Source organism: Pan troglodytes, chromosome 3 (genome assembly GCF_028858775.2).
Source record: "Pan troglodytes isolate AG18354 chromosome 3, NHGRI_mPanTro3-v2.0_pri, whole genome shotgun sequence".
Lineage (NCBI taxonomy): Eukaryota > Metazoa > Chordata > Mammalia > Primates > Hominidae > Pan > Pan troglodytes.
Genome location: NC_072401.2, coordinates 98,801,600 through 98,821,294, shown reverse-complemented (window position 1 = coordinate 98,821,294; position 19,695 = coordinate 98,801,600). Strand labels below are relative to the sequence as shown.

At 39.0% G+C, this 19,695-nt stretch overlaps 1 long non-coding RNA gene across 1 annotated transcript in view; it reads right to left on the bottom strand.

Moving 5' to 3' along the window:
- Positions 1–19,432, bottom strand: part of LOC129143749 (uncharacterized) — a 76,484-nt gene extending 57,052 nt beyond the window's left edge. The window contains exon 1 of the long non-coding RNA XR_008547568.2: positions 19,358–19,432. This is a non-coding gene — a long non-coding RNA (uncharacterized LOC129143749). The remainder of the gene's footprint in view (positions 1–19,357) is intronic.
- Between the last annotated feature and the right edge of the window lie 263 nt (positions 19,433–19,695).

The window sequence follows — 19,695 nt, the reverse complement described above, 5'->3', positions numbered from 1 at the left end:
CTACTTCCTGTTCCTTGGGAGGCTTACTCTTGGAGCACAGCCACCAAGCTGTGAGAAGTGCAATCCATACGGAGAGGCTACGTATGGGGGTATGGCCAACAGCCCACTGGCAGCAAGCATCAATTGCCAGACTTGTAATTGAGAAGGCCTGTCAGATGATTCGAGTCCCTTCCAGCCACCATCAGGCTCTGAATGCATGAGAGGACCTGAGAGAGAACTGCCAAGCTGAGCCAATTAACCCCAGAAACATAAGGTATAATAATAAAATCATCACTGTTTTCATTCATTAACTATTGGTGGTGATAAACAGCCATAAATAAATAATCCAAACAGAAATGTCTACATCCAGCAAGGATGTTTAGGCCATTACAAGGCTTTCACACTGAGTGAGAGATTGCCAAATTTGAGCTGAAGTTTGCTTTGGTTTGATTTATATTTTAAAAGGATATAAGTGCTGATTTGATAGAACAGTGTGAGGGTCAAGAATGAAAGGAAAGGACACTGATGTAACCTAGGTGTGAATTCGTGGGTTTGAACCAAGGTGGTGAGCACTGATCATAATCAGGGTATATTTAAATGTATGCTTAACAGGATTTCCCGGAAACATTGATGTGAGTGTAGTCCATTTGTATATGTGCATTCTCTCAACAATGATCTTTATTCATAAGCATTTCCTCTTAGCACAGACAGAGTAGGTACACATGTTTCTGGCTTCTGTCAGTCTGTTAACACATTTAAAGGGAACATTGTTCAGGCACTTGCTGTTTCTTGTACATTCAGTTTCATCCTATGGAAAATATTTCATTGGTCACTAGTGGCCACTTTTATAGTTTTCTTTAAACTTCCAAAAGTAAGTACTCCTTCTTCCCTCTTTGGTTAAAGTAAGATAAATGAAAAGTAAAACAAACAAACAAAGAAAAACCCACAGCAGACTGGATACTACCTGGAGCCCATCTAGATATATTTACCTGGTCTCTCATTTAAGGGAGCGATTTAGTTGGATGAGTACTGTATTAGTCAGGGTTCTCTAGAAGGACAGAACTAATGAAAAAAATATATATATATATACACACACACATATATATAATATATATATGAAATATATATAAAAATCATATAATCCAATATATATAGTCCATTATGATCATATATATATATGGAAGTTTATTGAGTATTATTAACTCACATGATCACGAGGTCCCACAGTAGACTGTCTGCAGGCTGAGGAGTAAAGAGAGCCAGTCTGAGTTCCAAAACTGAATAACTTTGAGTCCAATGTTCGAGGGCAAGAAGCGTCCAGCACAGGAGAATGGCATTGTAATTTTGACTTCAAAAGGCCATTCCACCCTTCCATCAGTCCGGCTCCTTCAGGATGATGAGGAACATGGTAAGACCAGAGAATTCCATGAGCATGAGCCCACTGCTGCACTTCTTTAGCCATATAGTGAGTGCCTCGGTCAGAGGCAATGCTGTGTGGAATACCATGACGGTGGATAAGGCATTCTGTGTGTCCATGGATGGTAGTTTTGGCAGAAACATTGTGTGCAGGATAGGCAGACCCGTATCCAGAGTAAGTGTCTATTTCCAGTGAGGACAAACCTCTGCCCTTTCCATGATGGAAGAGATCCAATATAATCAACCTGCCACCAGGTAGCTCGCTGATCACCCTGAGGAATGGTGTCATATCGAGGGCTCAGTGTTGGTCTCTGCTGCTGGCAAATTGGGCACTCAGCAGTGGCTGGAGCCAGATCAGCTTTGGTGAGTGGAAGTCCATGTTGCTGAGCCCATGTGTAATCCCCATCCCTGCCACCATGGCCACTTTGTTCATGGGCCCATTGGCCAATGACAGGGGTGGCTGGGGAAAGAGGATGAGTGATGTCCACAGAATGGGTCATCCTATCCACTTGATTATTACAATTCTCCTCTGCTGAGGTCACCCATTGGTGAAAACTCACATGGGATACAAATATCTTCACAGATTTTGACCATTCAGAGAGGTCCAACCACAAACCTCTTCCCCAAATTTCTTTACCACCAATTTTCCAACCATGCTTCTTCCAAGCCCCTGACCATCCAGCCAAACCATTGACTACAGTCCATGAATGAGTATATAATTGCATATCTGGCCATTTCTCCTTTCATGCAAAGTGCACAACCAGGTGCATTGCTTCTAGTTCTTCCCACTGGGAAGATTTCCCTTCACCACCTTCCTTCATGGATGTCCTAGATAAGGGCTGTAGTGCTGCAGCTGTCCACTTTTGGATGGTGCCTGCTTATCATGTGGAACCATCTGTGAACCAGGCCCTAGTCTTCTCTTCCTCTGTCAACTGGTCATAGGGAACTCCCCATGAAGCCCTTGGTGCAGGCTGGAGGAAAGAAGGCAGGGTGGTAGGAGTGGAGACCATGGGTGTTTGAACCACTTCCTCATGTAACTTACTTGTGCCTTCAGGACCTGCTTGAGCCCGATCACGTATATACCACTTCCATTTGATGATGAAATGCTGCTGTGCATGACCCACTTAATGTCTAGATGGGTCAGAAAGCACCCAGTTCATGATAGACAGTTCAGATCACATGGTAACTTGATGACCCATGGTCAAATGTTCAGTTTCCACCAAAGCCCAGTAACAGACCAAGAGTTGTCTCTCAAAAGGACAGTAGTTATCTGCAGAAGATGGCAGGGCCTTGTCCCAAAACCCTAGAGCCCTCCATTGTGTTTCACCTATGGGAGCCTGTCAAAGGCTCCAAGCCGCATCCCCATCTGCCACTGATACCTCAAGCACCATTGGATCTGCTGGATCATATGACCCAAGTGGCAAAGCAGCTTACACAGCAGCCTGGACCTGTTGCAGAGCTTTCTCCTATTCTGGATCCCACTCAAAATTGGCAGCCTTTTAAGCCACTTGATAAATGGGATGGAGTAACACACCCAAACGAGGAATGTGGTGCCTCCAAAATCCATGTTGTGCCTTTTTCTTGATTGTAGAAGGGGCCAAATGCAGCAACTTATCCTTCACCTTAGAAGGAATATCTCGATGGGCCCCACACCACTGGATCCCTAGAAATTTTACTGAGGTAGAGGTCCCTGAATTTCAGCCAGATGTATTGCCCATCCACTGGCACACAAATGTCTCACCAATAAGTACAGTGTGTTTATTACTGCTTGCTCCCTGGATCCAATCAGCATAAGGTCATCAAGGTAATGGACCAGTGCGATATCTCGTGGAAGTGAAAAGTGATCAAGATCTCTTTGAATAAGATCATGACACAAAGCCGGAGTGTTGATATATCCCTGAGGTAGAACTGTAAAGGCATGTTGCTGGCCTTGCTAGCTGAAGCCCAGTTGCTTCTTATGGAACTTATGGACAGGAATGGAGCAAATGCCAAGTCATTGGCTGCATACCAGGTACCAGGAGATGTGTTAATTTGCTCAAATCAATGAAACCACATATGGTAAAGCAGCTGCAATTGGAGTCACCACTTGGTTAAGCTTACGATAATCCACTATCATTCTCCAAGATCCATCTGTCTTCTGCACAGGCCAAATGGGAGACTTGAATGGGGATGTGATGGGAATCACCACCCCTGCGTCTTTCAAGTCTTTGATGCTGGCACTAATCTCCGCAATCCCTCCAGGGATGTAATATTATTTTTGATTTACTATTTTTCTAGGTAGAGGCAGCTCTAATGGCTTCCATTTGGCCTTTTCCGCCATAATAGACTTCACCCTACCAGTCAGGGAGCCAGTGTGGGGGTTCTGCCAGCTGCTAAGTATGTCTATGGCAATTATGCATTCTGGCACTGGGGAAATGATGGCAGGATGAGTCCGGGGACCCACTGGACCCACTGTAAGTCAAACCCAAGCTAAAACTCCATTAATTACACAACTACCATAAGCCCCTACTTTAACTGGAGGCCCACAATGACTTTTTGGGTCCCCTAGAATTAGCATCAGCTCAGAGCCAGTGTCCAGTAGTCCCTGAAATGTCTGATCATTTCCCTTTCCCCAGTCCACAATTACCCTGGCAAAAGGACATAGATCTCCTTGGGGAAGAATGGGAGAATGATTCACTGCCTAAATTGTTGGTAATATAATGGGGTCTGGCCTCCCCTTTATTCAGGTGTTTCTTGGTCTGTAAACTGGCTCAAGTCTGGAAATTGATTGAGGCTATGATTCTGTTTTTATAATTCAAAGTAGTCTTTTGTCCAATCGATCTAGAAATCTTCTGCTTATATAAATTAAGTAGGAATGCAGTAGGCTTCCTATCAATTTCACCTTTACGAACAGTGTGATTAATTAACCAGTGCCAGAGCTCTACACGAGTCAGACTGTTCTGATTGCCACTTTGCCTTTGCTGTCCATTATGGTAGCTATGCCCAGCTTGCCTTTGACAGTTGAGTGACACCACTTGGCCCCTGCCACCTTGGGATCTAATTATTCCCACTGTGTTTAAATTTTGTAGTTGAGTGCCTGTGGTTCCCACTGTTAGATCTGACATACAGAAAACAGCAATCAGAGAGCTCTTCAAAGATGCAGGTGCTGCCCTCACAAATCTATTTTGCAAGGCATTGGTCAGGGGTGTATCTTCTGGAGCCTCCCAGCTGGGATGAGTAGGACTAAAGTGACTAATCCACTCCACCATCCCAATCTCTCTAAGCCTTTGGATCCCTTCCTCTGCATTAAGCCAAGGGAGATCAGGCATTTCCAGCTCGCTCACAGTGGGCCATCTTTTAATCCATATTTCAGCTAACCAAGCAAATAAACTGTTAGAACCTTTTTAAATTCCCTGAGCTGCCACATTAAATGCAGAGTCCCTACTTAGTGGGCTCAAATCAATAAATTCAGCCTGATCCAACTTTATGTTCCTTCCATCATTATCCCATACCTTTAATATCCATTCCCATGCCTATTCTCCAGATTCTGTTTATATAAATTAGGAAACTCAAGAAGTTCTTTCTGAGTGTAGCACAGCTCCTCATGGGTTACACTCTCAACCTCACCTCTATGGGCCCACTGGGACTTTAGTCTAGTTATAGGTCTAGAAGCAAACAGGGGTGTTGGAGGTGGCTCCTGAGGAGAATCAACATTATCTTGCCTGGCAACTGCTTCAAGGGAGGCCATCACTGTTGCCTCAGGCAGTGCAGGGTTTATCTCCTCAGACAAATGTGGAAAGCTGATGGCAGCATGGGTCATGGAGGGGATATTGCCACTACTGGGGATGGGGAAGCTGTTTCTTCTGACAAAAAAGGTTCATCAGAGTTTACGGTGTCCCCAGCTTCATCAGGCCCCCCAACACACATCCCCATTCCAAGTGGCAGAGTCTCCATTCTTTTCCAATCAATGCCCTCACATTAACAGTAGACACCTAGTGAGGCTGTGCCTGCACCTTTCGTTGCATGTCAGCCACTCGCATGATAAGAGCTTGTGTCTGTTTTTCCACAATTTCAGCTCTTTCTCTACAGGAGATGAGACTCTTACTCTGGTCAATCTTAGCAGATTTGCTCAGTATCTGCTACTGCTTCTGAAGCTGGGAGATAGAATCCCTGAGTTCATCATTTTCTGTCATCACTTTGTCCACTGAACTTAGGTGCAACCAACCAACTTCATTATGTTCCCTGGTTCTCCACATATGGTCAAAGGTATTATGTATGGAGTCACTAAACTTGCCTCTCGCAAGCGATGAATCAGGATTGTCAGTGCACTTATTTTGCATAACTCTAAACAGTTCATGACAAGGACTATCAGTGTTCTCCATACTATTAGAAGTAGGGTCCTTAGCATTTTGGGGTGTAATCATATAAGCAGCTAACTCCAGAACCCCCCAAACCAATGAAAGAACTCAATCCTTAATATTCTGTTCCTCTAGAACCACTCCGGGTAAAAATATCTGTATTAGTCAGAGTTCTATAGAGGGACAGAACTAATGTAATATACATATGTGTGTGTGTATATATATGGAAGTTTATTAAGTATTAACTCACACCAGTCACAAGGTCCCACAATAGGCTGTCTGCATGCTGAGGAGCAAGGAGAGCCAGTCTGAGTTCCAAAATTGAAGAACTTGGAGTCTGATGTTTGATGGCAGGAAGCATCCAGCATAGGAGAAAGATGTAGGCTGGGAGGTTAGGCCAGCCTCTCTTTTTACACTTTTCTGCATGCTTATATTCTAGCTACACTGGCAGCTGATTAGATTGTGCCCACCAAGATTGAGGGTGGGTCTGCCTTTCCCAGTCCACTGACTGAAATGTTAATCTCCGTTGGCTACACCTTCACAGACACACCCAGGATCAATACTTTGTATCCTTCAATCCAATCAAATTGACACTCAGTATTAACCATCTCAGGTACTGTTTTCACAGTAACACTGTGACAAAGTTTATTGCAGCAGATCACTTTCTTCAATTAAAATAAATATATAATTAAGGCCTATGGAAAACCATGCGTACTTGGTAGGGGAGTCTGCATTTGTTACATTCTTGTGAAATGACAGGGTGCCAATGCCACTATGCATTAAAATATAGTCTTCCTTTTGTGGATTCTTTGTTCAAAAACTGAGAAAAGAATGAGTAAGAATGAGGGTCCAGGAAATAAAAAATGACAATAGAAAGAAGGCAAAAGTAACACAAAATCATATCCCAGAAAAAGGAAGGAACCCATGATTCTGGATAAGAATGTGTTTAGGAAAGAAAAGCTAATAATACCTTGAGTTGTCAAAAAAAAGATAAATAAGTCCTTTGAGATCAACAGCTCACAAACTGTCCACTAAGGCTGAAGGGTAAGCATGAGGTTTGGCATATTGTGTCATATTAAATCAGAGTTTGGCTTGTCTCACCCGGGTTGAGGGCCTGAGTCATTTCAACAATCCTCCTCAGAACTTTCAAGTGCAGCTTCTCAAGCAGGAGACTCACCAGTCTACCAGGTCATGCTTAATTTTGCTGGATGGGATCTCAAAATTCAACCCATAAGATGCCAAATGGAGAGGGTCCTTTGTAGCTTGGATCTAAAAACATTAATCCTGGAAATGGGAAAGTAGTATTTTTATTTTGACTTTGCATTTAAAGATAAGATTGATTAAATCCGAATTTCAGTGAAATCCTAAATAAAGGTGAAAGTTGATGCCTGGTTACAACAGCCGCTGGACCATGTGTAACATCATTTTAGGTGGGGGCAAAAGATGTGATGTGTGAAAATATAGTAAAGGCACCATCAGAGAATCACTTGAAGAACTCTTTGAAATTATAACTTAATTAGGCCTCTTGGAAGAGAATGCCTTGCCAAATGCAAGTATTCATTCATCATAATCTGAAATATCATTTTCTTCTCTTTATTATTCTAATGTATTTATTGAGAAGAAGCTGTGTAATTCTTGTTGTCAGTTAAGAAAAAAGGTGAAACACCATATGGTGGAAAGAATTAGTAGAGTGCTAGACCTTTCTCTGCCATTAAAGTGTAAACCTGGGCAATTCATGATCTGTCCAGTAACAGTTCCCCCATGAATAAAATTTTTCTTTAAATACCCTCTTCTCATATTCCTCCCCAATCTCCTGTTTATTCATTTGAGGGTGGCTTAGCCTAGACTGTGATCAGGAAATTCAGGTACTAGTTCTTGGTAGCCTTTGATTTGCACATGTGCCCAACATCACTGGGTTTCCACTCCTGACAACACTGATTACCTTCTAGAAACTCCCTCTTTCTGTAGGTTGCAGCATGTTGTCCAGAGAGCTACTGGAGAAATGGAGGCAGATGAAATCCTTCCTCCTTTTTGTCATCTAGGTCCTTCAAATAAAACCAACACCAAAATATACAGGTCAAAGGAACTGTTTTATTGAAGGACTGGGATGCATTAAAAGGATAATTATTATATAGGAGGGCAAGAGTCAACATTATACATTGAATAATATATATTTTTTAAGTAAGTACTGCTCAGGGAGAAACTACCATTCATGAGTGCATCCTCCTGCTTTATCCTGGCTTCCCAGCCCTCTGGCTCTATAGAAGAGTGGAAGTGGGAGCCAGAGAAGTGGATTTGTGACTTAGGCACTTTCAGCAAGAGTAGAGATGAGTCTTTGAGGTCCTTTCACATTTGTAGTGGTGTAAACTGTAGTCATGTTCATCTCTAGAGATTTTAATTCTAAATTTCGAATGGTTACGTATGTTGAATTATCATACTCACACCTCCCCAAAACAAGTCTCATTTATTCAATTATTCATGCATTCATTCATGCATGTATTCATTCATTCATCAAGTATTACACAAGCACCTACTGTCTGCCATGTTAATAGTGAAACTGTAAACAAGTCATTTAAGCAAGGTAATCTTTGATTGTGATTAGTATTCAAGATATTAAACAGGGAGGGAATTCGAGTTCCACTGAGGGAGTGCTACTTTAGGTAAGATGATCAAGAATAATCTCTCTGAGGAAACAATATTTGAGATAAGATTTTATGCCATAAAATCAGGATAATAATTTTATCTACCTTGAAGATGTTTGGTGAGGAGTAAATGACATCATGTATGCAAAGTGATTACTATGTGGCTTATAGTTAACACCTAATAACTATTAGCAGTCATTATGTGTATTATTTTTATTATTAATCTTTATAACATCCTGACAAGATAGGTAGAGAATATACTATTGATCTATTTTACAGATGAGGAAACTAACTTAGAGACATTAAAAGATTTTTTGGGGACCACACAGCTAGTAAATGGTAGAACCAGGATTTAAACCCTAATCTTTTGACTACTCTTCCAGTGTGCTTTCAGCATACAATTTCAAACCACTTGGAAGGAGCATTTCTTTATCCATGTATCCATCTCTTCATTCACATCCATCCATACATTTACGCATCCATCCATCTATCTACTTACCCATCTACCTGTATTAGTCAGGATTCTCCAGAGAAAAAGATCCAGTAGGATCTTGATCACTCTCTCTCGGGGAGAGATTTATATTTAAGAATTGGCTCTCACAATTGTGGGGGCTAAAAAGTCTGAAATTTATAAGGCAGTATGGCAGGTGGAAATTTCAGCAAGAATTGATGCTGCAGTCTTAAGTCCAAAGGCAATCTGGAGACAAAATGCCCTTTTTGTTAGAGAACCTCTCAGTCTTTTCTCTTAAGGCCTGCTGTGGTCTGAATGTTTGTGCCCCTCCAAATTTATACGTTGAAATCTAACTCTCAGTTTGATAGTGTTAGAAAGTGAAGACTTTGGGGAGGGAGTAGGTCACCAGGGCTCTGCCTCATTAGTCCCCTTGTAAAAGAAGCTCCAGAGAGCTAGCTAGTCTTTTTCTCATGTAAGGACATAGCTAGAAGGTACCATCTATGGAAAAGAGGGCCTTCATAAGACACAGAACCTGCCAATATCTTGATTTTTGAACTTCCCAGCCTCCAGAACTATAAGAAATACATTTTTGTTGTTTATAAGCGACCTAGTCTCAGGTGTTTTGTTATAGCATTTCAAAGGAACTCAGACAGGGCCTTTAACTATTGAATAAAGCCCAACAACATTATATGTGCTTTACTCAGTCTATTGATTTAAATGTTAATCACATCTAAAAAATACCTTCACAGCAACATGTAGACTGATATTTGACCAAACAATTGGGCACCTTAGCCTACTCAATTTGATGCATAAAATTATCATGCTTTCTTTCTCTCCTTTTCTTTCTTTCGTTCTCTTTTTCTTTCTTTCTTTCTTTCTCTTTCTTTCTTCTTTTCTTTGCTTTTTCTCCTTCTCTCGCTCTTTTTCTTTATTTCTTTCTTCCTCTATCTAGGAGTGAATGCTACCATTTGTCATGAAATTTACATTAAGCTATTGAATAAATAGAAGTTCCCTATTAATTTTCACTTTCAGTTTGGGAGGCACAGGCAGACTCAGGTTCCAAGCAAGCGTTCTTCTACATACACTCTTTGATAGAATGTGCTTGTGTTCTAAATGCCATTATAAATCATATTTTATTTTAGTTGCCATGCATCACAGTGGATTTGCACCACTGTTTCAGGTATTTACTGTAACTATTTTACTTCTGTTCCTCAGTTCAACTGAATAAACCAAGTACTTTCACAAAATAATTTCCCACAAATTTCATGTAACATCACAATATTAAAGAGCCCCAACAAGAAAAAAATAGCCTTCAAAAAGAAGTTGGAAGCATATATGGGAATGATGATTCCTTGGTCATTCATTAAAAAATATAAAACAAATATTTTACAATTTTGATAAAGAAGTTGATGGTCAAGATATGTCAGTTCCATTCATTGATTCTATAATGTAATACCTGTAAATTTATTGTAAGGTAACGATATCCAATGTAGACAATAATTTATGCACATAAGTATTACTTGGAATTATGGAAATGAACACAACTGAATTGTTAATAATAGACAAATGTCTAAATATAGTAGAGTATGTTTTGCAGTCCTTCAAAAGGTTTTATGGGACTTTTTAAAACACATGAAAAACTGGTTATAAATGTATGTAATTAAAGCAGAATTCTCTCTCTATATGTCTCTATCTGTAGCATCTCAGTTATGTAAAAAGTGCAGACTAGAAGGTTTTTTACTGAAAAAAAATATGGTTATTATCTATAGTAGTTTCTATCTTTGGATGGAAGTAGTATGAGTGATTTTTTTCTATATATTATCTTTATTAAAAATAAGTGTTATATAGCCAGGAGTGATGGCACAAGCCTGTAGGTCCAGCTACTCAAGAGGCTGAGGCAGGAATATCACTTGAGCCCAGGAGTTCCAGAATAGAACTGGGCAAAGCAAAACTCTATCTCTAAAAAATTTAAAACGTAGAGGAAAAAATAAAAATAAAAAATAATGTTTATATTATATGAGTACACTTTTATGATAATTAAAAATAAACACAATTACCCTACAATTTAAAAATAAAAGGAAAGGAAATAAATGTAAGTATCCTAGTTCCATGTAATGAGTTTAAGTACTATATTTTGTGGCATATAATCTTCCCTTGTTTATACAATAATAAAATAAAGATACAATAGTAAATTAAGGAAAACATGGCAATATCTTTCAGTCCATTCGATTAGCTACAAAACTCTTGTAGTTTAATTTATGGGATACATTCTGGAAAAAAAAAATTCTCAAGTTTCAGATTTTACTTTTAGATCCTCACACCATGAAGCTTCTCTGAAATTGATGAGTAATTTGTGTGACCATCCTTGCATTGTTTGCCTGGAATGCTCTTGCACCTTCTTTCTCATTAACTTTGGTCTGCGTTTAAGCTCCTGCACAAGCCTCAAGACCTCCAGGAATTTCTCTCAGATTCCTCCAGCCCGGAGTAATCTTTCTTTCACATATTCAGCACATCATGTATTCACATTAACTGTGAGGCTTCACCCTCCCCCGAAACTCTTGAATCCATCTCAACTCTTTTCCATTAGTGGTTTTCTGTATCCATTACTCTGTCCTTCACATATGCAAGAGTGCCTTTTTCTGTAATCTGCACACAGGTTCAAGCCTCTCACTGTATGCTTTTCAACAACTTCTGGTCTTTTCAGCCAAGCTGGACTGTGCTGTCTCCATTTACTTCTTCTTCAAGCCATAGGGGTCAAGCTTTAACCCTATGACACAAGCTACCCATAACCTTTAATTCTTAAATGGAATTTACAGTTTTCAGTGTTTTTTATGTGACTTTCATGTGGTAATTGACATTGTTAGCTGCCACTTTGGGAAAAGCTTTTCCTTTGCCTGACACCCCACTTTCTCCTTATTTTCCTTCTACTTTTTAGCTTGTTCTTTATGTCAATCTTCTTTGCAGGATTGTCTGTCTTTTCCTTCTCATTTGGAGTTACTGTTTTTCAGGATTATGGATTGATTTTCTTCTTCTTCTTCCATTTATCTAATCTATTTTCTCAGGGTGATTTCATCTACTCCTAGGCTTCAACTAGAATCAGCATAATATTGACCCTCAACTATTAATAAATAAGTCACAATGTAGTTTTTCTTGTTTCTGAGTTTTATGCTTATCTCTCTATCTACTTTATGAAGATGCACACTTGAATTTTCCAGATACCTAAAATACCACATGATAAAACTGAACTAATTATAAGACCACTTTTACATGTCCATTTGGACTGCTGTAGCAAAATATAAGCTATGATGCTTTTAAACAACAGACTTTTATTTCTCACACTTCTTGAGGCTGGGCTGTCCAAGAACAAGGCACTGTCAGATCTACTGTCTGGTGAGGGCCCATTTCCTGTTTCATAGATGGAGACTTCTTACTGTGTCCTTGCGGAAGGAAGGGAGCTTTCTCAGGCACTTTTTATGATGGCACTAATGCCATTCATGAGGACTCCACTGTCATGACCCAATCACCTTCTAAAAGTCCCACCACCTAATACCATCACCTTGAGGGCTAGGATTCCAACACATACATTTTTAGGGAAAAAAAACTTTCAATCTGTAGCCACCACCTCCAACAACAACTTAGTCACCTTTTGGTGTGTGTGTGGGTGTACATGTTTTATGGTTGATACCATCACCTTATCACTGAGAAATAAAATCCTTGTATTATTTTCAATTTCTACCCTTTTCTTCACTGCCGTTGGCCTGCTTCCATAAAATCAATTATGGACTCATCATTTAGCAAATTATTGCAATAAACTTCTAACTTGTTTCCTTGCCTCTATTCCACTCCCATCTAATTGTCTTCCACATTAAAGCCAGTCTTTTTCTATTTTTAACAATTATTGTTCCTGTTAACCCTTTACTTGGCTTCCTTTATTGAACTTTTCTATAGCTTTATAAAGGTCAATGGGTTTAACTCTTGACTTATGGCCAGATACTGCCTGATATGATTTCGCTATGTCCCCACCCAAATCTCACCTTGAATTGTAATAATCTCCATGTCTCAACAGCAGGGCCAGGTGGAGATAATTGAATCATGGGAGTAGTTTCTCCCATACTGTTCTCATGGTAGTGAATAAGTCTTATAAGATCTGATGGTTTTATAAATGAGAGTTTCCTTGCCACGATGTAAGATGTCCCTTTGCTCTTCCTTCATCTTTCACCATGATTGTGAGGCCTCCCCCACCATGTGGAACTGTGAGTCCGTTAAACCTCTTTTCTTTATAAATTACCCAGTCTCAGGTACATCTTTATTAGCAGCATGAGAAAAGACTAATACACTGCCCTGCTATTTTCTATAGTTGTCCTACTTTGTCTTTTAATCTGTACATCTACTACTTCTTTTCTTCAAATATACCATACTTTATTCTGTCTCTCCAAAATATGCATCCTGTCATGATATTCCTATAACATTGCTACGTTTCTTTCTCAGAAATAACCTTATGTAAAAAGCTTTCCTGAAACACCTATCCAGAAAGAACTAGTGATTTTAAGATGTTTCTGTACTTGTTCATCTTTTTTCACCATCTTTATTAGAATTAATTATAAATTATAAATGTAATTATATATAATTCTAACATAATTATAAGATTCCTGAAAATAGTGTGATCCTAATTTTTCCTTTGAATACCCTATAAAATATAGTACAAGGGTGAAATATGGGTACTGCTCAATGAATATTTAATTCATGAGTTTCACAACTCAGAACTCCCTTTAGTGGACCACATGAGTCTGCTTCATAGTTACTGGGTTCATTTGTCTATAATTCAGCAAGTATCTATAGCAACAAATAAAGGTCATTGTGTTTTACTGTTGGTTTATGGCTTGGGACTGCCATGCTATTTTCATGTTATCTGTTTTAAGGAGAATAAACATAAGAGGGCTTTTTTACAAAAACAAACAAACAAACAAATATGCATTTCATCTTATGGGAATTTTGAGACTGGAGATTTTTCTTTCAAAATGTATAGCTAGCCCGAAGAAAAATGATAAAGCTGGTGATTTGCTTTGGGGAAACTACCACTCTACTCTTACAGCATTTCCCCCCACTCTTTACAATCTCATTCTTCCACCTACATCTCCAGAGTACATAATGCCCACCAGGGCTCCTCATGAAACCCTAACTTGGAAAATTGTCTCAGGTTACTATCTTTTCTTGAAACTCCTATTCTTTCACAATGTGATTGTGGGTTGCTTTTACTAATCTAATAGAATAAATAGCATTAGGTATGGGTGATTAAAAACATTTGATACATTACCAATCACAGGTGCATTTGAATTTTAAAAGACTTCTCCGGAGGTATGTGGTTTTTCATTGTATTATTCTAATGGTAGAATTTAAGTTGCTTGTGGTGGGACAGTGGAGTACTAGGGCAATTCTAGCATGTAGATAACCAGTTATCTCCTTTGTCACACAGTATTTGAATAGGCACTGGAATTTGTCAAAACTGGAGGGTAAAAGCTCTGTATTAGTCTGTTCTCACACTGCTGATGAAGACATACCTGAGACTGGGCACTTTACAAAAGAAAGTGGTTTAAGGGACTTATAGCTCCACATGGCTGGAGAGGCCTCACAATCATGCTGGAAGGCAAGGAGGAGAAAGTCACATCTTACATGGGTGGCAGCAGGTAAAGAGAGAGAGAGAGCTTGTGCAGGGAATCTCCCATTTTTAAAACCATCAGATCTCATGAGACTTATTCACTATCACCAGAACAGCATGGGAAAGACCTGCCTCCATGATTCAATTACCTCCCACCAGGTTCCTCCAATGACACATGGGCATTGTGGGAATTACAATTCAAAATGAGATTTGGGTGGGGACACAGCCAAACTATATCAGGCACAGTTCTCTACAAGACTGCCCTCACTTCAATTATCAGCTCCAAGTTTGGGGTTTCTAGAGCCACTCTCAGTTCTGACCAGCTACCTCAGGGTTTCCCATGACCACCCTTAAGTTCAACAATTTATGGAAAAGACTTACAGAACTTACTGAAAATGCTTCTTATATCATTACAATTTTATTATAGCAACAGGATACAAATGATAACAAGAAAAAAGAAGAGATGCATAGAACAGAGTTTGCGAGAGTTCCATTTACAAAGTCTCCATTGTCCAAAGGAAAGTCTTACTCTCTCAGTATCAAAGTACAACAATGCTCAAAGAATACTGACAACCAAGGTAGTTCACACAAGCTTCAGTGTCCAGAAGTTTTGTTGACATTTCATTGGGTACACATGATTGTTGAAACATTGGCCATGTGGATAAACTCAATCTCAAAGCCTTCTCCAGAGGAGGGGTTGATGTCATTTGGCTCAAAGCCCAAAATCCTCTAATTACGTGGGTGGTTTTTCTGACATAACTAGTCTCCATCCTGAGTAATCTCATTAGCATAAGCGATCTGAGGGCCTGCCCTGAGTCACCTCATTAGCATACACATCAATTGTGACTGGGGTCCATCATGGATAACAAAGATACCCATATCACTCAAGAAATTCCGAGAGTTAAAATGTTACCTCCCAGGAAATGGGGATGCCAGACTAATTCTTCATTACACAATGATAAATACACAAATTTAACAACTTTCTTACAGAGCAGAAAAACATTTAGCTCTTTGGATTTCTGTGTGTGAATTTTGAAATGAAATGAGAAAATGTTGGATGGCCATAGTTTATAAAATATCTATAACCTTCATTCTCCACTACCTTTATTAAAATAGATAAAACCCAATACCATACTATTCATTTATTAGACTTCCACTTTTTTAAAAAAGGAGGAATTCCTTTCTGCTGCCAAACCATTAACATAATAATAATAATGTGAGCAATATATTTTTTGTCTGAATCAAAAGCTTGAAAAATGAAAGCATAAACTATAAGCTTAAGAATCAATGAGAACTCAAAATTGATCAAAGACTTGAATTTAATAGCTAAAACCATAAACTTTTCAGACAAAAACTTAGAGGGATAATCTTCATGTCCCTGGATTTGGTAATGAGTTTTCAGATATAATACCAAAAGTACAGGCAACAACAACAAAAGTAGATTAATTAAACTTATTTAAAAATTTTTGTGCATCAAAGATTATTATCAAGAGAGTAAAAAGACAACCCATAGAATGATAGAAAAATTTTGCAAATCATATATCTAATATTGGTTTAATATTGAGAATAAATGACTCATACCCTTCCAAAACAAAAACAAATCAACCCAATTAAAATGAGGAAAGGATGTGAATAGACATTTCTTTAAAGAAGACATGCAAATGACCAACAAACCATTAAAAAGATATTCAAAATCATTCATTGTCTCAGTCCATTCAGGCTGCTATAACAAAATACCTTAGACTGGGTAATTTATAAACAACAGAAATTTATGGCTCACAGTTCTAGAGGCTGCAAAGTCCAAGATCAACACACCACCATATTCAGCATATAATGAGGTCTCTCAGCTTCATAGATGATCTTTTCTATGTGTCCTCATATGACAGAAGGGGTGAACAAGCTTCCTCAGGCCTCTGTTATAAGAGGACTAATCCCATTCATGACAGTAGATGCCTCATGACCTAATCACCTCCCAAAGGCCCACCTCTCAATAATGCTACATTGGTGATTAAGTTTAAACATATGAATTTGGGGGCTGGGAGGACACAGACATTGAGACCACAGAACTAATCATCCTAATCATTAGGTAAATGCAAATCAAAACTGTGATGAGCTACCACTTCACACCCAGTAGGATACCTACTATTAAAAAAAAAAAAAAAAACTAAAACAAAAAAACTCAGCAGAAAATAAGTATTTAAGTATCGGGAAGAATGTGGAGAAATTGGAAGCCTTGTGTATTGTTGGTAAGAATGTTGAATAATGTGGCCGGGCGCGGTGGCTCACGCCTGTAATCCCAGCACTTTGGGAGGCCGAGGCGGGCGGATCACGAGGTCAGGAGATCGAGACCATCCTGGCTAACACGGTGAAACCCCGTCTCTACTAAAAATACAAAAAATTAGCCGGGCGTGGTAGCGGGCGCCTGTAGTCCCAGCTACTCGGGAGGCTGAGGCAGGAGAATGGCGTGAACCCGGGAGGCGGAGCTTGCAGTGAGCCGAGATCGCGCCACGGCACTCCAGCCTGGGCGACAGAGCGAGACTCCGTCTCAAGAAAAAAAAAAAAAAAAAAAAAAAAAAAAAAAAAAAAAAAAAAGAATGTTGAATAATGTAACCACGATGGAAAACAGTTCCTCAAAGTATTAAAAATATAATTTGCCACATGACCCAGCAATTCTACTTTCGAGTATATACCTGAAAGACTTGAAAGCAGGATCTCAAAGAGTTATTTGTGTGCCCATGTTTATAACAACATTATTCACAATAGCCAAAAGTGGGAGCAATCCCAGTGTCCATCTACAGATGAATGAATAAACAAAATTTGATATACACATAATGGAATGTTATTCAACAATCAAAAGGAATGAGGTTCGGATACATTCTACAACATGGATGGGCTTTGAAACATCATGCTAACTGAAATAATCCAGACCTAAAAGGAAAACTATTACGTATTTCAACTTACATGAGGTATGTAGAACACGAAAATTTTTAGGGACAGAAAGTAGAAGTTACTAAGGGTGGGGTTGGGGAGGGGAAATGGGAGTTTTTGCTCAATGGGTATAGTTTCTATTTCAGATAACAAAAAATGTTATAGAAATAGATAGTGGTGATGGTCAAACAACATTGTGCATATATTTTATACCTCTGAATGGTACACTTAAAATGATTAAAAATTTAAATTTTGTATTACTATGATTTTTTAAATGTCAGTGAACTAAACATTCAGGGTAAAGGGAGAAAAATACAAGAATGTGTCATTGTTAGACAACTAGCTATTAAAAGCATAAGGTCAAAGCTTTATAAATTTTTGTAACTATAGAGAAACTTTCAGATGGGTCTTTGTACAGGAAAGAGAGAACGTGCTATAAGAAATTATTTGCTTTTCTGCTTTGTACTTTTTACATTATGTGTAATCAAGATTGTGTGCCCTATTCTAGGCTGATCCAATTAATTGCCCCTAACTTAAAAATGTTTGTGGCTCTATACAACTGTCTGTTACTAAATTATAACTTTATCTAAAGAGTAATATGGTAGACAGAATGCTGACTCCCTAAAATGCCTACTTCCTGATTCCCAGAACCTGTGAATGTATTATGGTTATATGGCAAAAGGGATTTTGCAGACATAATTAAGGTTATAGTACTTGAGATGGGGAGGTTATCCTGGGTTATCCAGGTTTGCTCAATCTAACCACATGAACCCTTAAAAACAGAGAAATTTCTCTGCCTACGGTCAGAGATCCAGCAGAAGAGAAAGGGAGGAGATAGATGAGGCAGAGAAATTTGAAATGTGAGAAGGGCTTGAGTCATTGTTGCTTGCTTTGAAGATGGAGGAAGGTGGCAATGAGCCAAGGAATGTAGTCAGCCTCTAGAAACAGAATGACCTTCATTCAACATCCAGCAAAGTAACAGGAGAGAGCCTCAGTACCTCAGTAGCACAACTCCATGGAACTGAACTCTGTCAAAAGATTGGATTCTAAGTGATCAGGGAAATGGATTCTCCCCAAGAACCTCCAGAACAAATAAAGCCCTGATGGCACGTTGATTTTGGCCTTGTGGGACCCAGAGCAAAGAAACCAGCCAAACCTACTGATTTTTAACCTTTAGAACTGGGCAATAATTTTATGTTGTTATAAGGTACTAAGTTTGTGATATTTGTTATGGCAGTGATAAAAACTATACAGACAATATCTGGAAACACTGCAGTGCTTGTCAATGCATCTGGCTAAATTTCTCCCAAACATTATTCAAAATGCAATAGCAACCAAAAGAATTCCATTACCAAACATATTCACCTTCCTTTCAGGTGGCTCTCTGACATTTAATAGTTTCTGAAATTAAGCAACATGACCCCAAAGTCTCTGAAATTCAGTACCTTTTCCCTGAGTATATCTTGACTTTTTATAAAGGGCACTCAAAAAAATCAAGGGACAACAAGAAAAATAAAAGAACATTGTTATTTTTTTTTCCTGGCAAGTTAGCAAAATCTCAATTCAAATATTGCATATTTGATGTTGAATAATAATGACTCAGGAGATGATTTCTCACTTGCAGAATAAAAAATACTTTAACTTGAAGAAAGGAAAACTTCTATCTGTACACTTTACAAGATGACACTCTGAACACTATTCGTTTCGGGATTTGCTCCAAGTCTCAAGGTCAAGACAGCTAAGGTAATCCCAGAGGTCTAGAGTATACATTTCAAGAGAGGAGAATTCACACAGATATGATTCAGATGCAAGTGAAATGAAATAAAGATTTTTTTTTACTTTCTGAAATATTGCTGACAATCCAGTTTCACATCCAGAATATTAGTTTTATTCTACTCCATAACAAGTTTCTATAAACTTAGTGGATAAAACAACACACATTTCTTACCTCTTATTGTCCACAAGTCAGGAGTCTCCAGTCACAACTTGGCTGGGTTCTCTGCTCATTTTTGCAGGGCTACAGCCAGGGTTTCAACCGAGCTGCATTTTCATCTGGAGGCTTAGCTGGGAAAGCATCAGATTTCAAGCTCAATCAGGTGGTTGCAGAATTCATTTCACTGTAGCTGTGAGACTGAAGACCCTGACTTTTTTCTGCCTGTCAGTTTTCAGCTGGAGGCTGCCCTCAGGTCTTACAGGCCACCAGCAGTTCTTTGCCATGTGGACTTTTTCAACATAGTTGCTTACTTCGTTGAACCAGCAAGGAGAAGCTCTAAATCAGTCGACTAG